This window comes from Bos mutus, chromosome 15 (genome assembly GCF_027580195.1).
Source record: "Bos mutus isolate GX-2022 chromosome 15, NWIPB_WYAK_1.1, whole genome shotgun sequence".
Lineage (NCBI taxonomy): Eukaryota > Metazoa > Chordata > Mammalia > Artiodactyla > Bovidae > Bos > Bos mutus.
The window spans coordinates 78,209,478-78,231,995 of NC_091631.1; the positions used below are offsets into that span (position 1 = coordinate 78,209,478).

The following is a 22,518-nucleotide window of genomic DNA, read 5'->3' on the forward strand; positions in this document are numbered from 1 at the left end:
GAGAAGTCCTGCACAGGGTGTTACTGGTGGTTGGCTGTTGCTGAATCTTGTATTCAAGTGGTTTCCTTCGCGTGATTTCTCACTATTTGATACTCCATAGGGTTAGTTCTCTGGTAGTCTGGGGTCTTGGAGTCAGTGCTCCCACTCCAAAGGCTCAGGGTTTGATCTCTGGTCAGGAATGAAGATTCCACAAGTGGTTTGTTATGGCATTAAGGGAGAGTAAAACAAATACCCAAAAATGAGAAACCAAAGGTGAACCCCAGACCACCTAACTCAGGAAGCATTAATAGACAACACCTCACACAAAAGTCTTCATAAGTACACTCAAACCAAGATTCACACAAGAGCCAACAAGCTCCAGTGCAAGGCATACCATGCAAATTCTCTAGCAAACAGGAACACAATCCTGAAAATTGAAAGATGGCTGCCAAAAGCCATACCAAACCCATAGACTCACTACTGGACACTTCATTGCACTCCAGAGAGAAGAGATCCATCTCCACCCACCAGAACAAAGACACAAGCTCCCCCAACCAGGAAACCTTGAGAAGCCATTGGTCCAACCCCAACCACAGGGAGCAGGCTCCTCTATTAAGAGGAGTCACAAACTTCCAGCCTGTAGAAAGGGCACCCCAAACACAGCAGTCTAAACAAAATGAAAAGGCAGAGAAATATACAGCATATGAAGGAACATGATAAAAGCCCAACAAACCAAACAAAAGAGGAGGAGATAGGGAGTCTACCTTTAGAAGAATTCATAATAATGATAGTAAAGATGACCCACAATCTCTAAAACAAAATAAAGTTACAGATAGACTAGAGACAAGGATTGAGAAGGTGCAAGAACATAGAATAAATAAAGAATAGTCAATCAATAATGAACAATGCAATAAGTGAGATTAAAATCACTCTGGAACAAGCGAGGCTAAAATAAAATGTGACCACCACCGTGCCCCTTGTGTCAGGGTGTAAATTAGACACTGAAGAGACCAGCAAACAGAAGAAGCTAAAATAAGCAGAGGGAACCGCTTGGGAAGTGACAGGTGCAATAGTTTAAAACCCTGTAGTTAGCACCGACTACATAGGAAGGGACCTATAGACCGTGAGAAATACGAGCTGGACCAAGGAACTATCTGAAAATGAAGTGACTACACACTGTCCACAACAGCTCCAGAGAGTCTTAGATATGTTTTTACTATTATCATTTTTTAAATTAAAAAAATTTTTTACTTTATTTTATTTTTTTGTTATTTTTAAGTCCCCATTACTCCTTTAATTTTCATTTTTATAACCTACAATTACCTTACAAAAAAAGAAAGACCTTATTTTTAAAACAAACTTCATATATATATTTTATAATTTCTGTGGTTTTGTTTTCTTTTTTTTTTTTTTTTGTTTTTTTTTTTCTTCTGTTTTGTTTTGTTTTTAAATATTGTATTTTTGAGAATCTAACCTCTACTCAAGATTTTTAATCTTTGCTTTTTGGTATTTGTTTTTAAAGTCCCCATTACTCCTTTAATTTTCATTTTTATAACCTACAATTACCTTACAAAAAAAGAAAGACCATATTTTTAAAGCAAACTTTATATACATATATATATATAAAATAATTTCTGTGACTTTGTGTTTTCTTTTTGTTTTGTTTTTAAATATTGTATTTTTTAGAATCTAACCTCTACTCAAGATTTTTAATCTTTGCTTTTTGGTATTTGTTATCAACTTTGTACATTTAAAAACCCAATCTTCAGTACCCATTTTTACCTGGGAGCGAGATCACTGGCCTGATGGCTGTCTCCCTCTTTTGACTCTCCTTTTTCTCCACCAGGTCGCCTCTATCCCTCTCCCTCCCTTTTCTTCTCTACCCAAATAGGTGAAGCTCTTCATGTGTTCCGGGCTGTGAAGAACACTTAGGGAACTGATTACTGGCTGGATCTGTCTCTCTCCTTTTGATTCCCCCTTTTATCCTCCTGGCTACCTCTGTTTCTTTCCTCCCTCTTCTCTTCTCTGTGTAACTCCATGAACATCTCTGAGGGATCCAGACTGTGGAGAGTACATAGGGAAGTGATTACTGGCTAGCTTGCTCTCTGCCCTTTTGATTCCCCCTCTTCTCCTCCTGGTCACCTCTATCTCCCTCCTCCCTCTTCTCTTCTCCATGTAACTCTGTGTACCTCTCTGGGTGTCCCTCACTGTGGAGAAACTTTTCATCCTTAACCTAAATGTTTTATCATCGGTGTTGTAAAGATGGAGAAGTCTTGAGGCTGCTGTAAGAAGAAGACTGAACACCAGAGGCAGGAGGCTTAAGTCCAAATCCTGAGAACACCAGAGAACTCCTGAATCCAGGGAACATTAATCGGTAGGAGCTCATCAAACGCCTCCATACCTACACTGAAACCAAGCACCACCCAAGAGCCAACAAGCTCCAGAGCAAGGAATACCACGCAAATTCTCCAGCAACACAGGAACAAAACCTTCAGCTTCTATACACAGGCTGACCAAAGTCACACAAAACCAATTGACATCTCAAAACTTATTACTGGACACTTCATTGCACTCCAGAAAGAAGAAATCCAGTTCCACCCACCAGAATACCAACACAAGCTTCCCTAACCAGAAAACCTTGACAAGCCATCCGTCCAACCCCTACCCACAGTGAGGAACTCCACAATAAAGAGGAACCACCAACTGCCAGAATACAGAAAGGCCACACCAAACACAGCAATATAAACAAGATGACAAGGCAGAGAAATATCCAGCAGGTAAAGGAATAGGATAAATGCCCACCAAACCAAACAAAAGGGGAAGAGATAGGGACTCTACTTGATAAAGAATTACGAATAATAATAGTGAAAATGATCCAAAATCTTGAAAACAAATTGGACTTACAGATAAATAGCCTGGAGACAAGGGTCAAGAAGATGCAAGAAAGGTGTAACAAGGACCCAGAATAAATAAAAAAGAGTCAATATATAATGAATAATGCAATAAATGAGATCAAAAACACTGTGGAGGGAACCTACAGTAGAAAAACGGAGGCAGAAGATAGAATAAGGGAGGTAGACGATAGAATGGTAGAAATAAATGAAACAGAGAGGAAAAAAGAAAAAAGAATTAAAAGAAATGAGGACAACATCAGAGACCTCTGGAAAAATGTTAAACTCTGCTACATTCAAATCATAGGAGTCCCAGAAGAAGAAGACAAAAAGAAAGACCATGAGAAAATACTTGAGGAGATAATAGTTGAAAACTTCCCTAAAATGAGGAAGGAAATAATTACCCAAATCCAAGAAACCCAGAGAGTCCCAAACAGGATAAACCCAAGGCAAAACACCCCAAGACACATATTAATCAAATTAACAAAGATCAAACACAAAGAACAAATATTAAAAGCAGCAAGGGAAAAACAACAAATAACACACAAGGGGATTCCCATAAGGATAACAGCTGATCTTTCAACAGAAACTCGTCAGGCCAGAAGGGAATGGCATGACATAATTAAACTGATGAAAGAAAATAACCTACAGCCCAGATTGCTGTACCCAGCAAGGATCTCATTCAAATATGAAGGCGAAATCAAAAGCTTTACAGACAAGCAAAAGCTGAGAGAATTCAGCACCACCAAACCAGCTCTCCAACAAATGCTAAAGCATCTTCTCTAGACAGGAAACACAGAAAGGGTGTATAAACTCGAACTCAAAACACTAAAGTAAATGGCAACAGCATCATGCTTATCAATAATTACCTTAAATGTAAATGGGTTGAATGACCCAACAAAAAGACAAAGACTGGCTGAAAGGATACAAAAACAAGATCCCTATATATGTTGTCTACAAGAGACCCACCTCAAAACAAGAGACACATACAGACTGAAAGTGAAGGGCTGGAAAGAGATATTCCATGCAAATAAAGACCAAAAGAAGGCAGGAGTACCAATACTCATATCAGATAAAATAGACTTTAAAACAAAGGTGATTAAAAGAGACAAAGATGGACACTACATAATGATCAAAGGATCAATCTAAGAAGAAGATATAACAATCATAAATATATATGCACCCAACATAGGGGCACCACAATATGTAAGACAAATGCTAACAAGTATGAAAGGGGAAACTAACAATAACACAATAATAGTGGGAGACTTTAATACCCCACTCACACCTATGGATAGATCAACTAAACAGAAAATTAACAAGGAAACACAAACTTTAAATGATACAATAGACCAGTTAGTCCTAATTGATATCTATAGGACACTTCAACCCAAAACAATGAATTTCACCTTTTTCTCAAGTGCACATGGAACCTTCTCCAAGATAGATCACATCCTGGGCCATAAATCTAGCCTTGGTAAATTAAAAAAAAAAAAAATGAAATCATTCCAAGCATCTTTTATGACCACAATGCAGTAAGATTAGATGTCAATTACAAGAGAAAAACTACTAAAAATCCCAACATATGGAGGCTGAACAACAGGCGGCTGAAAACCCAACAAATCACAGAAGAAATCGAAAAAGAAATCAAACAATGCATAGAAATGAATGAAAATGAAAACACAACAACCCACAACCTATGGGACACTGTAAAAGCAGTACTGTATTGGTGTTTTTCCTTCTGGCTTACTTCACTCTGTATAATAGGCTCCAGTTTCATCCACCTCATTAGAACTGATTCAAATGTATTCTTTTTAATGGCTGAGTAATACTCCATTGTGTACATGTACCACAGCTTTCTTATCCATTCATCTGCTGATGGACATCTAGGTTGCTTCCATGTCCTGGCTATTATAAACAGTGCTGCGATGAACAGTGGGGTACACGTGTCTCTTTCCCTTCTGGTTTCCTCAGTGTGAATGCCCAGCAGTGGGATTGCTGGATCATAAGGCAGTTCTATTTCCAGTTTTTTAAGGAATCTCCACACTGTTCTCCATAGTGGCTGTACTAGTTTGCATGCCCACCAACAGTGTAAGAGGGTTCCCTTTTCTCCACACCCTCTCCAGCATTTATTATTTGTAGACTTTTGGATCGCAGCCATTCTGACTGGTGTGAAATGGTACCTCATAGTGGTTTTGATTTGCATTTCTCTGAAAACTAATACAATTATGTAAAGTTTAAAAATAAAAAAAATTAAAAAAAAAAAAAAGCAGTACTAAGGGGAAGGTTCATAGTAATACAGGCTTACCTCAAGAAACAAGAAAAAAGTCAAATAAATAACCTAACTCTACACCTAAAGCAACTTGAAAATGAAGAAATTATGAACCCCAGTGTTAGTAGAAGGAAAGAAATCTTAAGAATTAAGGCAGAAATAAATGTAAAAGAAACAAAAGAGACTATAGCAAAAATCAATGAAACCAAAAGCTGGTTCTTTGAGAAGACAAATAAAATTGACAAACTATTAGCCAGACTCATCAAGAAACAACGGAACAAAAATCAAATCAACAAAATTAGAAGTGAAAATGGAGAGATCACAACAGACAACAAAGAAATACAAAGAATCATAAGAGACTATTATCAGCAACTATATGCAAATAAAATGAACAACTTGGAAGAAATGGACAAATTCTTAGAAAAGTACAACTTTCCTGAATTGAACCAGGAAGAAATAGAAAACCTTAACAGACCCATCACAAGCATGGAAATTGAAACTGTAATCAGAAATCTTCCATCAAACAAAAGCCCAGGTCCAGATGGCTTCACAGCTGAATTCTACCAAAAATTTAGAAAAGAACTAACACCTATCCTACTCAAACGCTTCCAGAACATTGCAGAGGAAGGTAAACATCCAAACACATTGTATGAGGCCACCATCACCCTAATACCAAAACCTGACAAAGATGCTACAAAAAAAGAAAACTACAGGCCAATATCACTGATGAACAAAGATGCAAAAATCCTTAACAAAATTCTAGCAAACAGAATCCAACAACGTATTAAAAAGATCATACATCATGACCAAGTGTGCTTTATCCCAGGGATGCAAGGATTCTTCAATATCTGCAAATCAACTAATGTAATACACCACATTAACAAATTGAAAAATAAAAACCATATGATTATCTTAATAGAGACAGAGAAAACCTTTGACAAAAGCCAACATCCATTTATGATAAAAACCCTCCAGAAAGCAGGAATAGAAGGAACATACCTTAACAAAATAAAAGCTATATATGACAAATGCTCAGCAAACATGATCTTCAATGGTGAAAAATTGAAAGCATTTCCCCTAAAGTCAGAAACAAGACAAGGGTGCCCACTCTCATCACTACTATTCAACATAGTTTTGGAAGTTTTGGCCACAGAAATCAGAGCAGAAAAATAAATAAAAGGAATCCAGATAGGAAAAGAAGAAGTAAAACTCTCACTGTTGGCAGATGACATGACCCTCTACATAGAAAACCCTAAAGACACAACCAGAAAATTATTAGAGCTAATCAATGAATATAGTAAAGTTGCAGGATATAAAATTAACACACAGAAATCCCTTGCATTCCTATACACTAACAATGAGAAAACAGAAAGAGAAATTAAGGAAACAATTCCATTCACCATTGCAATGAAAAGAATAAAATACTTACATCTACCTAAAGAAACAAAAGACGCATATATAGAAAACTATAAACCACTGGTGAAAGAAATCAAAGAGGACACAAATAGATGGAGAAATATACCGTGTTCATGGATCAGAAGAATCAATATAGTGAAAATGAATATACTACCAAAAGCAATGTATAGATTCACTGCAAACCATATCACACTACCAATGGTATTCTTCAGAGAACTAGAACAAATAATTTCACAATTTGTATGGAAATACAAAAAACCTCGAATAGCCAAAGCAATCTTGAGAAAGAAGAATGAAACTGGAGGAATCAACCTGCCTGACTTCAGGCTCTACTACAAAGCCACAGTCATCAAGACAGTATGGTACTGGCACAAAGACAGAAATATAGATCAATGGAACAAAATAGAAAGCCCAGAGATAAATTCACGCACATATGGACACCTTATCTTTGACAAGGGAAGCAAGAACATACAATGGAGACAAGACAATCTCTTTAACAAGTGGTGCTGGGAAAATTGGTCAACTGCTTGTAAAAGAATGAAACTAGAACACTTGCTAACACCATACACAAAAATAAATTCAAAATGGATTAAAGATCTAAACGTAAAACCAGAAACTATTAAACTCCTAGAGGGAAACATAGGCAAAACAGTCTCCGACATAAACCACAACAGGATCCTCTATGACCCACCTCCTAGAATATTAGAAATAAAAGCAAAAATAAACAAATGGGACCTAATTAAACTTAAAAGCTTCTGCACAACAAAGGAAACTATAAGAAAGGTGAAAAGACAGCCTTCAGAATGGGAGAAAATAATAGCAAACGAAGCAATGGACAAAGAATTAATCTCAAAAATATACAAGCAACTCCTGCAGCTAAATTCCAGAAAAATAAAGATCCAATCAAAAAATGGGCCAAAGAACTAAACAGACATTTCTCCAAAGAAGACATACAGATGGCTAACAAACAACATGAAAAAATGCTCAACATCACTCATTATCAGAGAAATGCAAATCAAAACCACAATGAGGTACCATTTCACTCCAGTCAGAAAGGCTGCTATCAAAAAGTCTACAAGCAATAAATGCTGGAGAGGGTGTGGAGAAAAGGGAACCCTCTGACACTGTTGGTGGGAATGCAAACTAGTACAGCCACTATGGAGAACAGTGTGGAGTTTCCATAGAAAACTGGAAATAGAACTACCATATGACCCAGCAATCCCACTGCTGGGCATACACACTGAAGAAACCATAATTGAAAGAGACTCATGTACCTCAATGTTCATTGCAGCACTGTTTATAATAGCCAGGACATGGAAGCAACCTAGATGTCCATCAGCACATGAATGGATAAGAAAGCTGTGGTACATATATACAATGGAATATTACTCAGCCATTAAAAATAATACATTTGAATCAGTTCTAATGAGGTGTATGCAGCTGGAGTCTATTATACAGAGTGAAGTAAGCCAGAAAGAAAAACACCAATACAGTTTACTAACACATATATATGGAATTTAGGAAGAAGGTAATGATAACCCTGTATGCGAGACAGCATAAGAGATACAGTTGTATTGAACAGTCTTTTGGACTCTATGGGAGAGGGCGAGGGTGGGATAATATGGGACAATGACATTGAAACATGTATATTATCATATGTGAAATGAATCGCCAGTCCAGGTTTGATGCATGATACAGGGTGCTCGGGGCTGGTGCACTGGGATGACCCAGCAAGATGGGGTGGGGTGGGAGGTGGGAGAGGGGTTCAGGATGGGGAACACATGTACACTCATGGTGGATTCATGTCAATGTATGGCAAAACCAATACAATATTGTAAAGTAAAATAAATAAATAATTTTTTAAAATAATAAATAAAATAAAATCACTCTGGAGGGAACAACAATAGAATAACAGAGGCAGAAGAGTAGATAAGCGAGGTGCAAGATAGAATGGTGGAAATAAATGAAGCAGAGAGGAAAGAAGAGAAAAGGAATTAAAAGAAATGAGGACAACCTCAGAGACCTCTGGGTCAATGTTAATTGCCCCAACATTTGAATCTTAGATGTCCCAGAAGAAGACAAAAATAAAAGGCATGAGAAAATACTTGAGAAGATAACAGTCAAAATGTCCCTAAAATTGGGAAGGAAATAGACACCCAAGTCCAAAAGACCCAGAGACAGGATAACCCCAAGGCAAAACACTCCAAGACACATATTAGTCAAATTAACAAATATCAAACACAAAGAGAAAATATTAAAAGCAACAAGGGAAAAGCAGCAAATAATACACAAGGGGATCTCCATAAACATAACAGCTGATCTTTCAATAGAAACTTTTCAGGCCAACAGGGAATGGCAGGACACACTTAAAGTGATGAAAGAGAAGAACTGAAAACCAAAATTACTCTACCCAGCAAGGATCTCATTCAGATTCAAAGGAGAAATCAAAAGCATTATAGACAAGCAAAAGCTGAGAGAATTCAGCACCACCAAACCAGCTCCTCAACAAATGCTGAAGGATCTTCTCTAGACAGGAAACACAGAAAAGGTTTATAAAAACGAACCCAAAACAACCAAGTAAATGGTAATGGGATCATACTTATCAATAATTACCTACTTAGGGACACATACAGACTGAAAGTGAGGGGCTTGAAATGATATTTCATGCGAATGGAGACCAAAAAAAAGCAGGAGTAGCAATACTAATATCAGATAAAATAGATTTTGAAATAAAGGCCGTGATAAGAGACAAAGAAGCACACTACCTAATGATCAAAAGATCAATCCAAGAAGTAAATGTAACAATTATAAATATATATGCACCCAACAAAGGAGCACCTCAATACATAAGGCAAATGCTAACAAGTATAAAAGGGGAAATTAACAGTAACACAATAATAGTGGGGGACTATTATATCCCACTATTATTGTGTCAAGATTGCCGGGAGAAATATCAATAACCTCAGATATGCAGATGACACCACCCTTATGGCAGAAAGTGAAGAGGAACTAAAGAGTCTCTTGATGAAAGTGAAAGTGGAGAGTGAAAAACTTGGCTTAAAGCTCAACATTCAGAAAACGAAGATCATGGCATCCGGTCCCACCACTTTATGGGAAATAGATGGGGAAACAGTGGAAACAGTGTCAGACTTTATTTTTCTGGGCTCCAAAATCACTGCAGATGGTGACTGCAGCCATGAAATTAAAAGATGCTTACTCCTTGGAAGGAAAGTTATGACCAACCTAGATAGCATATTCAAAAGCAGAGCCATTACCTTGCCAACAAAGGTTCGTCTAGTCAAGGCTGTGGTTTTTCCTGTGGTCAGGTATGGATGTGAGAGTTGGACTGTGAAGAAGGCTGAGCGCCGAAGAATTGATGTTTTTGAACTGTGGTGTTGGAGAAGACTCTTGAGAGTCCCTTGGACTGCAAGGAGATCCAACCAGTCCATTCTGAAGGAGATCAGCCCTGGGATTTCTTTGAAAGGAATGATGCTAAAGCTGAAACTCCAGTACTTTGGCCACCTCATGAGAAGAGTTGACTCATTGGAAAAGACTCTGATGCTGGGAGGGATTGGGGGCAGGAGAAGAAGGGGACGACACAGGATGAGATGGCTGGATGGCATCACTGATTCGATGGACGTGAGTCTGAGTGAACTCCGGGAGTTGGTGATGGACAGGGAGGCCTGGCGTGCTGCGATTCATGGGGTCGCAAAGAGTCGGACACAACTGAGCGACTGATCTGAATCTGATCTGAATTATACCCCATTCGCACCTATGGATAGATCAACCCAACAGAAATTTAGCAAGGAAACACAAGCTTTAAATGATACAATGGACCAGTTAGACCTAATTGATATCTACATGGCATTTCACCAAAATCCAATGAATTTCACCTTTATCTTAAGAGCACATGGAACATTCTCCAGGAAAGATCACATCCTGGGCCATAAATCGAGCCTTGGTAAATTTTTAAAAATTAAAATAAATTCAACCATCTTTTAAGCATCTTTTCTGATCACAAAGCTTTAAGGTTTGATGTCAACTACAGGAAAAAAAAAAAAACTATTAAAAATACAAACATACAGAGGCTAAACAACACACTTCCGAATAACCAAGAGATCATGGAACAAATCAAAAAGGAAACCAAAATATGCATCAGATCAGATCAGATCAGACCAGTCGCTCAGTCGTGTCTGACTTTTTGCGACCCCATGAATCGCAGCATGCCAAGGCCTCCCTGTCCATCACCAACTCCCGGAGTTCACTGAGACTCACGTCCATCGAAAATGAAAACATGACAACATAAAACCTATGTGATTCAGTAAAAGCAGGGCTAGGAGGGAGAGTCATAGCAATACAAGCTTACTTCAAGAAACAAGAAAAATACCAAATAAACAACCTAACTTTACACCTAAAGCAGCTAGAAAAATAACAGAAAAACACCAAAGTTAGTAGAAGTAAAAATCAGAGCAGATATAAACGAAGCAGACAATAGGAAAAATCAACAAAACTAAAAGATGGTTCTATAAGAAGATAAATAAAATAGACAAACCATTAGCCGACTCACGAAGAATAAAAGTGAGAAGAATCAAATCAATAAAATTAGAAAAGAAAATGGAGAAATCACAGCAGATAACAGAAATACAAAAAAAAAATCATAAGAGACTACTATGAGCAACTATATGCCAATAAACTAGACAACTTGGAGAAATGGACAAATTCTTAGAAAAGTATAACCTTCCAAAACTGAACCAGGAAGAAATAGAGAATCTTAACAGACCCATCATAAGAATGGATATCGAAACTGTAATCAAATATCTTCCAACAAACAAAAGTCCAGGACCAGATGGCTTCACAGGTGAATTCTACCAAAAATTTAGAGAAGAGCTAACACCTATCCTACTCAACACAACAAATGAAACCCAGGGGCAGTGTAGCTAAGGAAGAAAACCCAAAACCTTCCCACCAGCTGTACAAGCTGCAGATTAAACCCACACAATCAACTAGGCAGATTCTGTGTCTATGGAATATATAAAAGGTCATTGAGAGCTTACACAAAAGAAAATGCACTAGTACTGATATATGTAGACATTGGAGGCAAGAACACATAGGAGAACCAGATTAGAATTTGCGCTGCCCCCACAGCAGGCCCAGAGATCAGCACAGTGTTGGGGGCATCCTCGGGAGGTGAGATGGACTGTGACTCCCAGCGTGGGAAAGGACTCTGACAGCAGTGACTCAAGAAAAACATTTATTATTCTTATGTTTTGACTTGCTCTGTAGATTATTTGTAGACCAGAGATAAAATTGCCAATACCCATTGGATCATCAAAAAAGCAATCAGTTCAGTTCAGTTGCTCAGTCGTGTCCAACTCTTTGTGACCCCATGAATAACAGCACACCAGGCCTCCCTGTCCATCATCAACTACCAGAGTTCACTCAAACTCATGTCCATCGAGTCAGTGATGCCATCCAGCCATCTCATCCTCTGTCGTCCCCTTCTCCTCCTGCCCCCAATCCCTCCCACCTCAGAGTCTTTTCCAATGAGTCAACTCTTCGCATGAGGTGGCCAAAGTATTGGAGTTTCAGCTTCAACATCAGTCCTTCCAATGAACACACAGGCCTGATCTCCTTTAGGATGGACTGGTTGGATCTCCTTGCAGTCCAAGGGACTCTCAAGAGTCTTCTCCAACACCACAGTTCAAAAGTATCAATTCTTTGGCACTCAGCTTTCTTCACAGTCCAACTCTTACATCCATACATGATTACTGGAAAAACCATAGCCTTGACTAGACGGACCTTTGTTGGCAAAGTAATATCTCTTTTTATAAATATGCTATCTAGGTTGGTCATAACTTTCCTTCCAAGGCGTAAGTGTCTTTTAATTTCATGGCTGCTATCACCATCTGCAGCGATTTTGGAGCCCCCCAAAATAAAGTCTGACACTGTTTCCACTGTTTCCCCATCTATTTCCCATGAAGTGATGGGACCAGATGCCATGGTCTTCGTTTTCTGAATGTTGAGTGTTAAGCCAACTTTTTCACTCTCCTCTTTCACTTTCAAGAGGCTTTTTAGTTCCTCTTCACTTTCTGCCATAAGGGTGGTGTCATCTGCATATCTGAGGTTATTGATATTTCTCCCAGCAATCTTGATTCCAGCTTGTGCTTCTTCCAGCCCAGCGTTTCTCATGATATACCCTACATATAAGTTAAATAAGCAGGGTGACAATATACAGCTTTGACGTACTCCTTTTCCTATTTGGAACCAGTCTGTTGTTCTGCCGGGGTCCAGCCCCAGCAGGATGCAGGGGTACCCTCAAGATGACGGCCTAGACAATAAGGATAGCAAAGCAGAGAGATCAGAGGCTTGATCTTCCTTGATTAACACAGAAAGCCAATAAAGCTCCTGTGTTCCAAGGAGTCATCCTGAAAGAAGAACAGAGAGAGAAAAGGAGGAAAAGGAAAAAAAGAATGACACGGGCAGACCAAGCTTTGGTGAGCGAGGCCCAAAACTTTACTTTCAAAAGGAACTTTTATACCTTGAGTTGTACATAGAGGGAAATGAAAGATGCAAAGTCATACAGAGTCAGCCCAAACATTACATCTGTTTTGTCTTTATTGAAACCAGGATTTTTTCTGCATACCTTTCCCATAAACAATGCTGTGCACAATATCTTCTCGCCTTGGAGGCCTGTGGACATTTTATGACCCTTTTTTGATAAAGGCTGCTCAACCAGAAAACTTAGTTCCCTTGAAGTGTTTTTTCTTTATTTTTCCCAGCCTCAGAAAGTACTAAACAGAGTTACATTCTCACAGAGCAAAGGTACAGTGGGTCACAACAAAGAAAGAACCAATTAGCTCAAAGGTCTGATGTGGTTAATTCCAAGGCTGCTACTTGTTTTTCTTACATTCCAACTATGTTAACTAATGCACTCCCAGGTGTACAATGGATAAGGGATATGGGAACTTGGCAGCAAGCATTGGCCCAATAATGAAGCCCTTCACCAGTACCATGTATTCTAATAATTTTTCATCCCTTAAAGGACTCTATGCTCGTTAGGACTTTTAGAATGTTTTGGCTTCCCGTGCCTTTCAAGGTTGGGGAATTTTGAACAATCATGTATGTTAATTGCAAGAATATGGATAAACCTGTCAGGCAAGCTAGAAAGCCATCAGAGGGGTTTGAATTGAAACACTCCTATCATGCCCATTAACTAAAGCCCTAAGTTGACTTTTTCCAGAGAAAGATGGTCGGGGATAACCCCCTGTTAATGTCAGAAAAGTTGGTGAAAGGCACAAAATAGCAAGACAGACAGATTCTGGTTTGGGGGTAGATGCTCGAGCAGATTCAGGGGGGTCCCTTGAAGCCTGATCCGCCTTTGCCTGTCAGGTCTCTTCCGCATGACCTTTGTCATGGGTTGGATCTCCCGTGGTGGCTCCTGGCAATGTTCCATGTCCAGTTCTAACTGTTGCTTCCTGACCTGCATATAGGTTTCTCAAGAAGGAGGTCAGGTGGTCTGGTATTCCCATGTCTTGAAGAATTTTCCAGTTTATTGTGATCCACACAGTCAAAGGCTTTGGCATAGTCAATAAAGCAGAAATAGATGTTTTTCTGGAACTCTCTTGCTTTTTTGATGATCCAGCAGATGTTGGCAATCTGATCTCTAGTTCCTCTGCCTTTTCTAAAACCAGCTTGAACATCTGGAAGCAATAGAGTTCCAGAAAAATATCTATTTCTGCTTTATTGACTATGCCAGAGCCTTTGACTCTGTGGACCACAACAAATTGGAAAATTCTGAAAGAGATGGGAATACCAGACCACCTGACCTGCCTCTTGAGAAATCTGTATGCAGATCAGGAAGCAACAGTTAGACCTGGACATGGAACAACAGACTGGTTTCACATCAGGTAAGGATTACATCAAGGTTGTATAGTGTCACCCTGCTTATTTAACTTATATGCAGAGTACATAATGAGAAATGCTGGATTGGATGAAGCACAAGCTGGAATCAAGATTGCTGGGAGAAATAACTATAACCTCAGATATGCAAATGACACCACCCTTATGGCAGAAAGTGAAGAGGAACTAAAAAGCTTGATGAAAGTGAAAGAGGAGAGTGAAAAAGTTGGCTTAACACTCAATATTAAGAAAACGAAGATCACGGCATCTGGTCCCATCACTTCATGGCAGACAGATGGGAAACAGTGGAAACAGTGGCAGATTTTATTTTTGGGGGCTCCAAAATCACTGTAGATGGTGACTGCAGCCATGAAATTAAAAGATGCTTGTTCTTTGGAAGAAAAGCTGTGACAAACCTACACAGCTTATGAGAGGGTTATCCTACTCCTTCACGACTCCCTCCCCAGAGCAAGTCTCCATCTCTAAATCTTTTGTCTCTGTTTTCATCTTTTATATTTTGTCCTACCTCCTTTAGAAGAGATTGGGCTGCCTTTCTCAGTGCCTGGTGTCCTCTGCCAGCGTTCTAAAGTTGTTTTGTGGGAGTTGCTCAACATTCAACTGATCTTTAGATGAATTTGTAGGGGAGAAAGTGATCTCCCCATCCTATTCTTAAGTCATCTCGGGACCACCCCCTCAACATGACATATTATATAGGGTTGAATACAGATAGCAGGATGGGAAATTAATGAGAAAAAAGTTTTTTAATTGTGTTCAAAATTTTGAATCGTGTATACATTCTACATTGCAGTTTGTGAAAATAAAACATGCAATAGATTTTAAATTTCTTGTAGATTTCTAAGAGCTCTTACCCATTTTAGGGTTCTGTAACCTGGTTGTCTGACCCTCTGCTCAGGTATATACAGGAGATTTGAACTTAATTCTCTATCTGGCATCAGCCAAAGTTAAACTTGAGAAAAAGGTGAGAGATGTGGGTCAAAGAGAAAAAGGGAATTCTCATCTGGACAGAGCAGATGCGGAAGCCAAAGAACTTTCTAAGGTTCAAAGCTCTGAAAGAGGGATTGGAAAACAAAAATGGGGCCAAATCGAAAGTGTTTGTTATCAATAGAGACTAGGCAAAAATCAAGCCTGGAGAGACTTGAAGAAGTGACAGAACACTAAGTGAGTTCAAGGAAAACAGGGAACACATCTGACTTTCTTGCTATTGTACCTTCAAGCCTACTACACTGATAACACACATTAGGAACTCAGTTAAATTAATAAATGAGATACTCATGGTTGAGCCTAAGAAGGAATGTTTAGGGCCAAGTCAAAGCTAAACTGTATATTAGGCAAAGTTTTACTTTGTCCCATCAATTCCCTCTGTCAAGGAAGATTTGTATACTTTTCAGATTTAAAATTTTAGCTGTAATTGTAGAATGTAAGGCTGTAGTAGCATGTCAGAGAATTAGGAAAAGATGTTTTCTGCTGAAAGCAAACAAGACAAAAGAGAGGAGACAAAGGACATTTACTGAACATTTCCCACTGTCAAGTATGTCACGTGTGTTATTTAATTCTTACAACAACATGTTGTAGGAGGTATAACTATTAACTGTTTTGTCAATAAAATACCTGGGGCACAGAATGTTTAAGTAATTTACTCAAGCTTATACAGCTTCTAAACCACTCTATGGTGGAACAAAGATACAAACCCAAACCTGCTTGACTTAGAGTTGGGTTCTCAGTCTCTACCTTAGTATATTTCCAGGCCTGCTTACTGATAAGAATTATTTGCAGTGCTTGTAAAAGCTATGAGTTCCTAGGATCCAAATCTAGAACTTACTAAATGAAAATCTCTAAGAATAAGGTCCTGGATTGGGTATTTTCCCCCCTATGGAAGCATTTATTTCAATTATAGAAAAATAACACTATTTCAAATGCAAGATAACTAAGATGTATATTTTTGCCTTATATACACATACTCAAATGTCACATGTGGTTTTTAAGATATTCTTTTTTATTATTTTTATATTTTTATTTATTTTACTTGGAGGCTAATTACAATATTGTGGTGGTTTTTGCCATACATTGACATGAATCAGCCACAGGTGTACATGTGTCCCCTATCCTGAACCCCCCTCCCACCTCCCTCCCCATCCCATCCCTTTAGGTTGTCCCAGTGCACCGGCTTTGAGTGCCCTTTTCATGTGTCGAACTTGGACTGTTCATCTATTTCAAATATCGTAATATACATGTTTCAATGCTATTCTCTCAAATCATCCCACCCTCCCCTTTTCCCACAGAGTTCAAAAGTCGTTTCTTTATATCTGTCTCTTTTGCTGTCTCGTGTATAGGGTTGTCGTTACCATCTTTCTAAATTCCATGTATATGTGTCGATATACTATATTGGTGTTTTTCTTTCTGACTTACTTCACTCTGTATAATGGGCTCCAGTTTTCATCCACCTCATTAGAACTGATTCAAATGTATTCTTCTTAATGGCGAAGTAATATTCCATTGGGTATAAGTACCACAGTTTTCTTATCCATTCGTCTACCGATAGACATCTAAGTTGCTTTTCTGTCCTAGCTATTGTAAACAGTGCTGCAATGAACATTGGTGTACAAGAGTCTCTTTCGATTCTGGTTTCCTCGGTGTGGATGCCCAGCAGTGGGATTGCTGGGTCATATGGCAGTTCTATTTCCAGATTTTTATGGAATCTCCACACTGTTCTCCATAGTGGCTGTACTAGTTTGCATTCCCACCAACAGAGTTAGAGGGTTCCCTTTTCTCCACACCCTCTCCAGTATTTATTGTCTGTAGACTTTTTGATAGCAGCCATTCTGACTGGCGTGAGATGATACTTTATTGTGGTTTTGATTTGCATTTCTCTAATAATAAGTGATATTGAGCATCTTTTCGTGTGTTTGTTAGCCATCTGTATGTCTTCTTTGGAGAAATGTCTGTTTAGTTCTTTGGCCCACTTTTTGATTGGGTTATTTATTTTTCTAGTACTGAGCAGCTTGAGCTGCTTGCATATTTTAGGGATTAATTCTTTGTCAGTTGTTTCATTTGCTATTATTTTCTCCCATTCTGAAGACTGCCTTTTTACCTTGCTTATAATTTCTTCGTTGTCCAAAAGCTTTTAAGTTTAATTAGGTCCCATTTGTTTATTTTTGCTTTTATTTCCATTACTCTGGGAGATGGGTCATAGAGGATCTTGCTGTGATTTATGTTAGAGAGTGTTTTGCCTGTGTCTTCTTCTAGGAGTTTTATAGTTCTGATCCTACATTTAGATTTTTAATCCACTTTGAGTTTATTTCTGTGTATGGTGTTCGGAGAAGGCAATGGCACCCCACTCCAGTACTTTTGCCTGGAAAATCCCATGGACGGAGGAGCCTGGTAGGCTGCAGTCCATGGGGTCGCTGAGTCGGACACGACTGAGCAACTTTACTTTCACTTTTCAGTTTCATGCATTGGAGAAGGAAATGGCAACCCACTCCAGTGTTCTTGCCTGGAGAATCCCAGGGATGGGGGAGCCTGGTGGGCTGCCGTCTATGGGGTTGCACAGAGTCGGACACAACTGAAGCGACTTAGCAGCAGCAGCATGGTGTTAGAAAGTGTTCTAGTTTCATTCTTTTACAGGTGACTGACCAGTTTTCCCAGCACCTCTTATTAAAAACATTGTCTTTTCTCCATTGTGTATTTTTGCCTCCTTTGTCAAAGATAAGGTGTTCATAGGTGCGTGGATTTATCTCTGTGCTTTCTATTTTGATCCGTTGCTCTATATTTCTATCTTTGTGCCAGCACCATACTGTATTGATGACTGTAACTTTGTGGTATAGTCTGAAGTCAGGAAGGTTGATTCCTCCAGTTCCATTCTTCTTTCTCAAGATTGCTTTGGCCATTCGAGGTTTTTTTGTATTTCCATACAATTTGTGAAATTATTTGTTCTAGTTTTTTGAAAAATACCATTGGTAGCTTGATGAGGATTGAGTTGAATCTATAGATTTCTTTGGGTAGTATACTCATTTTTCACTATATTGATTCTTCTGATCCATGAACATGGTATATTTTTCCATCCATTTGTGTCATTTTTGATTTCGTTCATCAGTGTTTTATAGCTTCCTATACATAGATTTTTGTTTCTTTAGGTAGATTTATTCCTAAGTATTTTATTCTTTTTGTTGCAATGGTGAATGGAATTGTTTCCTTAATTTCTCTTTCTGTTTTCTCACTGTTAGTGTATAGGAATGCAAAGGATTTCTGTGTATTAATTTAATATCCTGCAACTTTGCTATATTCGTTGATTAGCTCTAGTAATTTTCAAGTGGTGTCTTTAGTGTTTTCTATGTAGAGGATCATGTCATCTGCAGTTTTACTTCTTCTTTTTCAATCTGGAGTCCTTTTATTTCTTTTTCTTCTCTGATTGCTGTGGCTAAAGTATTCAAAGCTGTGTTGAATAGTAGTGGTGAGAGTGGGCACCTTTGTCTTGTTCCTGACTTTAGGGGAAATGCTTTCCATGTTTCACCATTGAGGATAATATTGGCTATGTGTTTATCACATATGGCTCTTATTATGTTGAGGTATGTTCCTTCTATGTCTGTTTTCTGGAGAGTTTTTAATCATAAATGGTGTTGAATTTTGTCAAAGTCTTTCTCTGCATATATTGAGATAATCATATGGTTTTTATATTTCAATTTATTAATGTGCTGTATAACATTGATTGATTTGCTAATATTGAAGAATCCTTGCATCCCTGGGATAAAGCCCACTTGGTCATGATATATGATCTTTTTAATATGTTGTTGGATTCTGTTTGCTAGAATTTTGTTGAGGATTTTTGCATCTATATTCATCAGTGATACTGGCTTGTAGTTTTCTTTTTTTGTGGCATCTTTGTCTGCTCTTGGTATTAGGGTGATGGTGGCTTCATAAAATGAGTTTGGGAGTTTACCTTCCACTACAATTTTCTGGGAGAGTTTGAGTAGGATAGGTGTTAGCTCTTCTCTAAATTTGGTTTCAAGATATTCTCAAATTAACAATAATCAATTTAGAATCAAGGTAGTATCTGTGAATAGAAGAGATGTATTAAGGCTATATATAGGGAAATGGGAAAATACAAGGTGATCTCATGCAGTGATTCTCAAATTTAGTGTGCATTACAATCATCTGGACAGTGGAAAAAGTACCTTTAAGGGACTGAAGGCAAATCACCAGATTAAGTAAACCCTTGGTCTCAGAATAAATATCTGACTGACTAAAGATACAAACTTTGTTTCACAGGAAAGAACAAAGACAAGATACATCATGATATATGAAATCAGTCATTTAAGAGAAGTGTGACTTCTCTAAGTCTCAGATTCAGGAATAATGATACTACTCTCAATACTTTTTCTACAGATTAGGTCAGATAGTGTGCAGTAAGTGCTTCCCTAATTCATAATACACCACTACTATCATTATTTCATCACCATCATCATTACTATTGGATACAGAGGACATTCTCCCCTACCCCCACTCCCAGTTCCAAATACCTATTATCTATTTTAAAAATCAAATGACCACTTGCTGAGTTTCAGTTCATTGACTACTGGCACCATTTTTAAACTGGTAGCATTCTTACTAGCTTCAACCAAGTATATTAAGATTTCAGTACATGGTTGAAATGATAGTTTTTGTCTAAACTACTGGCTTAGTCAATGGAGTCACAGAAGAAAGCATAAAGCTTACAAAAATGTGTGCCGTTTCTAAAGCACCGATAGCTAGATGAGTGAACTGCTTTGGAAAGTAACCCACTTTAGACAACCTCTGATGTTGCTTACATTGTTTTCTGACTCTCACATTATCTATAGATGGAAACAAAGGAATAAAACATCTATAATCTTCATCACTTCCTATAGTCAATATACTATACAGTACTGTTTCATAGTTAAAGTTTTGGGCCATTTAAGTAATTCCCACATAAATATCTGTGGTTTTAACATTCTGAAACTGAAACAAAGCTAAAGAGGTGCTCAGCCAGGCTAAGACAGGGTTCCTCAACTTCAGCAACATTGCTATTTAGGGTTTGATCATTCTTTTTTTTTGGGGGGGGGGGGGGAGAGTGGGAACTGTCCTGTGCATTGCAGGATGTTGGGCATCCCTAGCTACTACATGCCACGAGGAATGTGGCCAACTTTCCAATTCTGACAACCAAAAAATGTTGCCAGACATTGCCAAATGTCTTTTGGGGGCCAAAGTCACCCCCAGTTGACAACTACTGAGCTAGAATTTTACACAGACATAATTGTAAACTCTGAGTGCATAGATTATACAAGATTGTGTGTAATTTTACTAAATTAAAGTGTATAGTACAACAATTTCTGCTATATTGTTTATGCTAGGGCACATAGTTTTCATAGAAGACTTAAGCATATATTACCCACAAAGAATTATCTTTTTCGTATTGAAAACACTAACAGGGACAAAACAATACAGTTAATCCCGCAACCATTTTTAAACCTAAACTTATGCTTTACAACCATTTGATAAATGGAGACCTAGATAAATCACTGCAAGTGTCTTTCCTTCTGAATTTGTAGTCTCTTGCTATTTGAAAGTGTTTCTTTTCAATCTGCAGCTTCTTCGATTCAGATTCCAAAAAATGCAGCCTTTTTCCAGTTGTAAGCATTCTCTCTCAGGTTTTAACTTCTCGGTTTCTATATCCTGTGGCTGACGTAGTTCACTTCCCAAAGATGGCTTCTCTGAGTTTACTGTCTGTAACCTCAGCTTCTCTCTTTCAATCTGCAACCGCTCCTTCTCCAGCTGAAGTTGCTCGTGCTCCATGTCTAAATGTCACAGTCTCTCTTTCTCAATCTGTAGGCATTCCTTTTCTACCTGCAGTCTTTCAGCCTCAATATCAAGACTTCGTTTTTCCAATTCTAGTTTCTGGAATGTTTACAAGCAAATGGGGCTCATCATATGCAGACCTAGATGGTGTTGAGTTCAGAGTAAAAAATTCATCAATGTGGGGGAAATCAGGAAGTTCATTTTCCCTCCTGGAATCTGGTATGACTGATGACATTTCTTCTTCCTTCAATCTCAAATTCAGGACTCTGGGGATCTCTTTCTTCTTCTTCTTCCTTGACCTCAGGATCCACCTGCATCCCTGAAATCTGCCACATTTTGCCAATCAAAATTTGTATCACTTCAGAATCCAATCTTTTCATCTATCTCTTCAGTGAGTCATCTAAATCAGATGTGGGAAGGGGAAACCCTGAACCAACTTGCTTAATGTTCGCCTTCATCTTCTTTCTCTTCAAAGGGCTCGCCAGTCAAGGTAACTTCTTTTCACTTCTGTCCCTGTTCTCTGTTCTCCTTCTCCTACATTCACACACTGTGCAATCTCCTCCCAAGCCATTTGCTTCATCACATTAATTGTTGTATTAAGCTGCTTAGAAAAAATTACTTCCTTCCTTTCTGTAATTTCTTTCAAAAGGGTCTGAGTTTCTTGTACACTGAAATTGCTTTTCCTTTTCAATTGTTTCATTTTCTAACTTAAATGCAGTTTTTACAGTAAGGGAAGATGTGAAAATAATTTGAGGAATGCTACAAAGTACAAAAATCAAGGACAATTCCTTGTTAGTACCTTGTTTAAATCAGTTTTCTATTCATCTAGTAGCACAGGGGGTTGGAGGTTTCCTGCTAGCCTGGCGGCACCTCCCCCTGGATTCAGTATTTTTAATGGAATTACCAGATGACCTTTTTCTTTTTGGAGGAAACTTTAAGGAACACTGCCTGACACATATACTCCTGGGTAGACATCCCATAACAAAAATTATTGGTTAGAGCTTAATATTTCATTTATCAAGGAAAGAAACTTAGATGCTTTAAACTACTAGAATAATTCTCTTTGTGAAAATTCCTAGAAACAAGTGTTCATTAATTTGTGCTTATAAGTGAAATGTGAATTGTATTTAAATGGAAGAATATTGTGGTATATTTCACTCCTTCAGGAATTATCACAAGGTGAACACTATTTGTAAAGGAAACAAACAAACAAAAAAATTACTCATTTGTTGA

General features: G+C 38.2%; 1 pseudogene; it reads right to left on the reverse strand.

The window, feature by feature from the left end:
* Window positions 1-20,898: 20,898 nt before the first annotated feature.
* Window positions 20,899-21,985, reverse strand: LOC102280862 (myb/SANT-like DNA-binding domain-containing protein 4 pseudogene; annotated as a pseudogene).
* Between the last annotated feature and the right edge of the window lie 533 nt (window positions 21,986-22,518).